The sequence below is a fragment of the Ambystoma mexicanum genome, chromosome 2q, assembly GCF_040938575.1.
Source record: "Ambystoma mexicanum isolate Mex_15411 chromosome 2q, UKY_AmexF1_1, whole genome shotgun sequence".
NCBI lineage: Eukaryota > Metazoa > Chordata > Amphibia > Caudata > Ambystomatidae > Ambystoma > Ambystoma mexicanum.
The window spans coordinates 696,969,288-696,975,375 of NC_090924.1; the positions used below are offsets into that span (position 1 = coordinate 696,969,288).

Consider the following 6,088-nt stretch of genomic DNA (forward strand, 5'->3'; position numbering starts at 1 on the left):
GGTACACAACCGAAATCTTTGGTAACAGTCCACACTTATACTCGAAGAAAAAAAGTTATTAATCGCTCTTGGATGTTCGGTTTTGCTTTTTAAGCTTAATTTTGATTTTGACTTCAAGCGATAACCCTGGAAGAGATATGAAATAATGAAAACGTTTGTAATAAACGAACTCATTTAATTAAAAAAAGAAAAGAAAAGAATTGCACATGGATCTTAGTTATAATTTATTGCTTGGCGTGTATTGTGTTCAAACATCAGCTGTAAAAATTAACATACATGGTGTGGCCTGGAGTCCCCTTTGGGCTACGTGGATTGTGTCCTTCAGGATTCTGTGACTGAGAACAGATTACTGTAAGAAAGACAGCGAGAGATGATGATAGGCCCCACTTGGTCTTAACCCACTGAGGCTGAGTCACCGAATCGGCTAATGGTGGCGCTCGCCCCACATCTGAGGGGAGCGACTCTAAGCAGCGCGTGGTTGCTGGCCTTACAAGGCCTAGCTGCATGGCGTCTCTGTCTGGATCCAACATTTCTTAACGTTATGGATATAGCAGTTCATGTACACACTGCAGATTCAAGTAAGCCAGAATGTTGTTTGTTTATTGGTTTATTTAATGTGCAAGTTATCTTTTATTTTCACCTGGCAAGCTGCAGACTTACCCAGGCTTTACAGACCACCCCGGGTGTAGGGCTAAGATAACTTAGGAAGACATGCTGTACATTTACTCCCACAAAGGTGCATTCCAGGACAAGTAGACCTTAATGATTACAGCGGGCCTTGTGTTACAAGACAAGAGAATCTGGTGCACAGATAACAGTTTTTAGCCTTGGACCATCATTGTCGGCAGCCTTAACTGATAAACACTCAAAAGGTCGAGAGGATAACTCAAGGGCAAGGAACTCACTCTGTAAACAAGACAATGGGTACAACATGGGCGTGATCACTCACTGGTCTGTCATTAAGTGCAATATAAATCACCAATAAAATAATTTAAAAATATATAAGTACACCAGATCGCACATGTTTAGTATCTTAAATGTTTGGTGTTCAAACTATTCTTTCTTTACGTCTAGCAGGTTTTGGGATGCTTATCGGCATCAACCCTAATGCCCATTTCCGAACTCAGGGAATGGCAGTATGGAGTAAAACAGCTACGAGGCCTGGCAGGTTGTTTCACATGTAATGCATGGTCATCTTTACTGCAGAGTCAATGTTGCATGGTGTCAGCTTGCCTACCTACACTTGTCTCCATCTAATAACAGTGCCCTTAATCTTGCCTTTACTACCAACCCAGTATATCCTCTAGCAGCATATACACTTTCAGATTAGCCGAGTTCCTCTTAGTATATCTTCTACTTGAAACCATGCACCTTTTTGTAGCCTGCCTTTCGACTGTGCCCAATCTAACGAATCCACAATTGGACACATTACGAGGGGGTGGTGTTTGCTGATTAACATGGACTAAAATACAATTTTAAGTATCCAATCGGGGGCTACATGCAATATAGAAATGTCCATATTCACAATTATCGGTGAGGACAATTCCTCTTCCAACAGGGGTCAGAACCTTTAATTTTTTTGTGGGCTATACCATTATGAGAGATTGACTCCAAATGCTATTTTGCGCCTCTGATCACAGTAAAGTATTATGGAGTGTTGGTGGGGGTGGACTGCATAAAAGGTGTTACAATTGATAAAGCCCAAATATATGAACAGCATGTATTTATTTTTAAAGGTATGTAACTACAGAGAAACGACAACACGTTAAATATGTATTGTCTTCACACAGTTGTGATGTGGGCCGTCCTTTGTGTGCATGTTCTAACATTACAGATAATGCACCAGGAAAAGAGAAACGTGGCTGTTCTTCTTTCTCAGAAAAATAAACCCCTAACCAGTGCTTGATTTGTGGGGATCTTTGCCAGGGCTTAGCCCCACGGTTTATTGCAGAGTTTCGCACTCATTGTTGTCGTGTGTGACCCACCAAAGTGTATTGCCCATTTAAAATGGGTAGTGATGTGTATAGCCCACCCAGGTGTATTGCCCTTTTAAGATGTGCAATAACTGTGTCATGGCCCAAGCTTATAAAAGGAGCCCCTGCAAGCACGTGCATCAGAACAGCTGCAGACTCCCAAAGAGGAACGACTGAGTCCGTCTCTCATTTAGGCCTGCAGGCTGACACCATGGGAGCACGGGTCTGGAGGCCATGATGCCGTGGGACCCTAGTGCCAGTAAGGTGACTAGGGTCTGCATGGTCTGGGTATGGCCTGCCCTGCCCACGCATAAAACAGAGTGGTCCATGGCAATACCCTGAGGCACTGTCTTAAACTCAGCTCAATTATGATGTGTGTTTTGGCAACTTTCTTTTTTAAACTGTCACTCAATCTTATCTTATTCACCCAACAAGCAACAACAAGTATTAGAAACGCAAGCACTACTATGCTAGTTATTCAATTTCATGAATAACAAGTGGGCAGGAAGGTGCATACCAGAAGTAAAAGGTCATGCAATGAGATGACATTGGTGCTTCCTCATTACTGTAATAATTTGCAGCAATGCTGCAGCAGGGTAGGGGGCTCGGATATCACAAAGGTGTGTTATTTATATAGCACTTTTGCAAAAGCACTTTACAGAGGACAAATGTACATACCATTATAACCCAACCGAAGTTGGTACACATTTATCGACCTCGGAAGGATGAAAGGCTGAGTTGGCCCAGCAGGGATTCGAACCTGCGACCTGCAGATCATACACAGATCGCAGCAGGGAGCGCTCAACCTGCTGAACTATCTTGCCGGCTATGTTGCGCAGACAGCGGTCAGGTATCCAAAGTACCACGTGCATCTCTCTAGTTCAGCAGGAAACCATGCGCACACATGCATATGTGCCAGTGTCCTTTATGATGCTGGCTTTGTTGAACCTCTACCAGCGGCTGCCCTCAGTAGGCACATGGTCAGACCTGTTAAGAGGGATACTTCCTCTTTAACTTCTGATGTGCAGCCTATACAGGCACATGCAATGCCACCTAGTCTTAAACACACATTGGAACACGACTGCACTTGATGCCCAACAATCGCTAGTGCTATAAGTGGGGGAGTGGCGTGTCTGGTCAACCGCCAGCCAACAGCACCACCATAGGGGAGGCCAGGAAAGGCCATTGCCAAGGAGGAGTGATTCTGCTGAGTGCAGACCTATAGAAAATCTTGCTGAGGTGTTTGACAGGCAGGTGCTTCTGTTCAGTAATTAATTTGCCTGCATTTTTCTATGAAGAACACACTTTTGCTCAGTTTTCCGTGGATAGACTGTCAAAATGTTGTACTTGCACCTATCAAATCAGAGGACATTGACAATAAGGATAATGCGTATAAAGAAGAGGTTAAACATTTTGCGTCTCAGATCAAGAAACATCTATGTTGGATTATATTATTTTGACTGGCATTTGTAAATCACTCATCTGGCGTTGGTGTTTTACAAATCAAATGATCCGGTGGGAACTGCAGTTTCATCCTGAAATATGCGGACACTGTGGTTATGGGCAGCAGTGGGTGGCAAGCTACTGCACAGACGTGGTACAAGCATGCACTTTACAAATCAAGCACTGCCCCTACCGGATGGATTGATAAACGAGGGGGCATTTCACTTTTCACAAGTCTTATTAAGGGAAAAGCAGATCTGTGAAGGTTGACCAGATTTGAGAAAAATCTGTCCACCATTGCCCCAATCGAATTTGTTTTGATCCCCAATCGAATCTGTTTTGATCAATGATTACAGGGGAAGAGGGGAAAGACACTAATTGCCACCCTAGCATCCGTCTCCACCAGCGCCCCCGTACCATACGTATTCTTTTCGTAAAATTGTTTATAATTTTTTATTAGTCATGTTCATTTACATTTGAAACAGGCATAAGTCAAATAACATTTTTATATTTTGTAGGTCTATTGCGATTTGATCACTGTTCCTACTCGAGGTAAGAGACCTTCTTTTCTGCAGCTCCTGTGCCAATCTCGCCAAATGCGTGCAGGAGGTTGCAAGCCTACACAAATTCTCTGTGACTCTATATCATGACCCACTATCCTGATAAGCCACATCCTCAACACACGGTAATCAGTAAAACCAGCAATTTAACTGTAACGGATGCATCTGAAACAAACTCTATTTGACAAGACATGCATAACAGTAGGAAGCCGTACATGCTGGTAAGAGGAATACCTTATAATCCCTCGAATTCCTATCAGTCCACCACATTCTCGATGAAGCCCTCACACTCAAGCTGTTTGTATGGGTGATTATCTCTAACCGACTTTTGCAAATGCCAACCTTGCATTAGTTTGCCAATGGAATGGGGTCAGTCGCATTCAGCAAGAGGTGATGTGCTGCATGTAGCCCCAAAAGCAGGGGTAGTCGCACATTTTCGCCCCACTCACCTGATTTAGACAGTGCATCCGCAAAACATTCGGGAACTTGACCTCACATTATTTCTGAACTGCAACATGCGAGTACCCATTGATGCTTCTCGACACACTGAACACCTTTGCTGAGAATTAGAGTGCAACCCACTGCCGATCACATTGGGTTACCTTACAGAGCAGATATCATCCATGTTTACAACACAACACGCCGCCACCAGCCAATCACAGCCACGCCCACTGCCAGCCTGTCATTGTCCAACTTGGCTACGGCAAGCGGCGGAAACCATGATAGATTCACTTTCCACGCTGAAATCAGGGGTTGGCTTCGTCGAAACAAAGAAGGGGTTAGGCTTTCAGAGTTCCAGTCTAGAGCTGTGAAGCGGGAGGCCATGTTTGAATAAAGATACAACTTAATAAACTGGCACGGAAGTGAATGGGAGTGGCGAGAAATAGGTAGGGTAGGAAGAGCGCATTAGGAAGAGCGCATTGCTTAAGTGATAGATGTGGTTTGAGAACTGTAAGAAGTGATGTGTCCTAATTAACTAAGCACAAAGCTCAGCACTGACTGATAAATATCTACATAGATGTAATCTCCTAATACAGTATAACAAGCCAAAGTACCAATTTATTTATTGAAATCTTTGCTACGGCCATTAGCAATTGATTTGGCGATTGAGGTACACTACCAGGTATTCTCCTTGCTGGCATGATGTGATAGGGCTAGTGTTGCAGTGAGTGTCTAAATAAAGCACTATAAACCGGTGCTGTCTTGCATCGTATGTTTTTGTCCTATTGTAAGGTAAGCATGGGCTTTCATATAGCTGGCAAGTTTACCAGTTCTATGCAGTATCTCTGCCAGTCCTCTTTATTTTTTTCTCGCAATGCATGTGGGGACTTGTAGGCCCACGTTTGCCATGGGAAAAACGAAACTACAAGGCCCAGAATGCAATTGCAAGCAAAAAGTAGGACTTGCTCAAGGTGTCACGCATGGAACTGGGGAACTTGGCAGGGAGGCTTTATTCTGTGCAAATGTCCTGGAGCCGTCAGCAGCTCTACAGTTCTCCGGCCGTAAGCACGCACTGCAGGTGCGCTCCTTGCGCTGGGTCGTCTTGTGAGACAGGTTGCTTGATCTAGATACCTCCTTTTCTTGAGAATGATATTGAGTCGTACTCCATGACAAAGTCCTTCCCATCAAGATTCAGAGAAGTCTGTCTCGCTTATGTCTCTCGGCTGCCAATTGTCTGCTTCGGGTTTGTCTCTTAATTGGAGTGCATTGTCACTAAAAGTTCCTTTGAATAGCTAAAGCTCAGGAGCACACCTCAGTTCACTCTGTGTATCAAAAAAGTGTGTTTGTAAAGGGTAAGAGGGAGAATATCAACCCTGGTACTAGGTTGACTATCCGACTTACGTCCCGCGACGCAGTGACGTAAGGCATTCTAAATAAAAGCCCCGCCCCTGCTCAGAAAGGACAGTTCCGGGCAAGACAGCAACACGTTTGGTGTCCGTGTCAAATCATTGCTCCCGCCGGAGCTGCGCAATGAGGCCTGGCAGCGTAGGGCCCTGTTCTCACGTCTCCTGCCGACACATCGGCAGGGAGACACAATCTAACACTGGCGACGAGGCAAGTGATATGAACGGCGCATGCAACGCCCATTAAATTAAGCCCTCGGCAGGGGCA

The 6,088-nt window shown here is 44.5% G+C and overlaps 1 protein-coding gene across 1 annotated transcript in view; it reads right to left on the bottom strand.

The window, feature by feature from the left end:
* Window positions 1-4,700, bottom strand: part of SEC22C (SEC22 homolog C, vesicle trafficking protein) — a 375,963-nt gene extending 371,263 nt beyond the window's left edge. The window contains exon 1 of the mRNA XM_069647907.1: window positions 4,426-4,700. The gene's annotated coding sequence lies outside the window, so the exon portion shown is untranslated. The remainder of the gene's footprint in view (window positions 1-4,425) is intronic.
* Window positions 4,701-6,088: the final 1,388 nt, after the last annotated feature.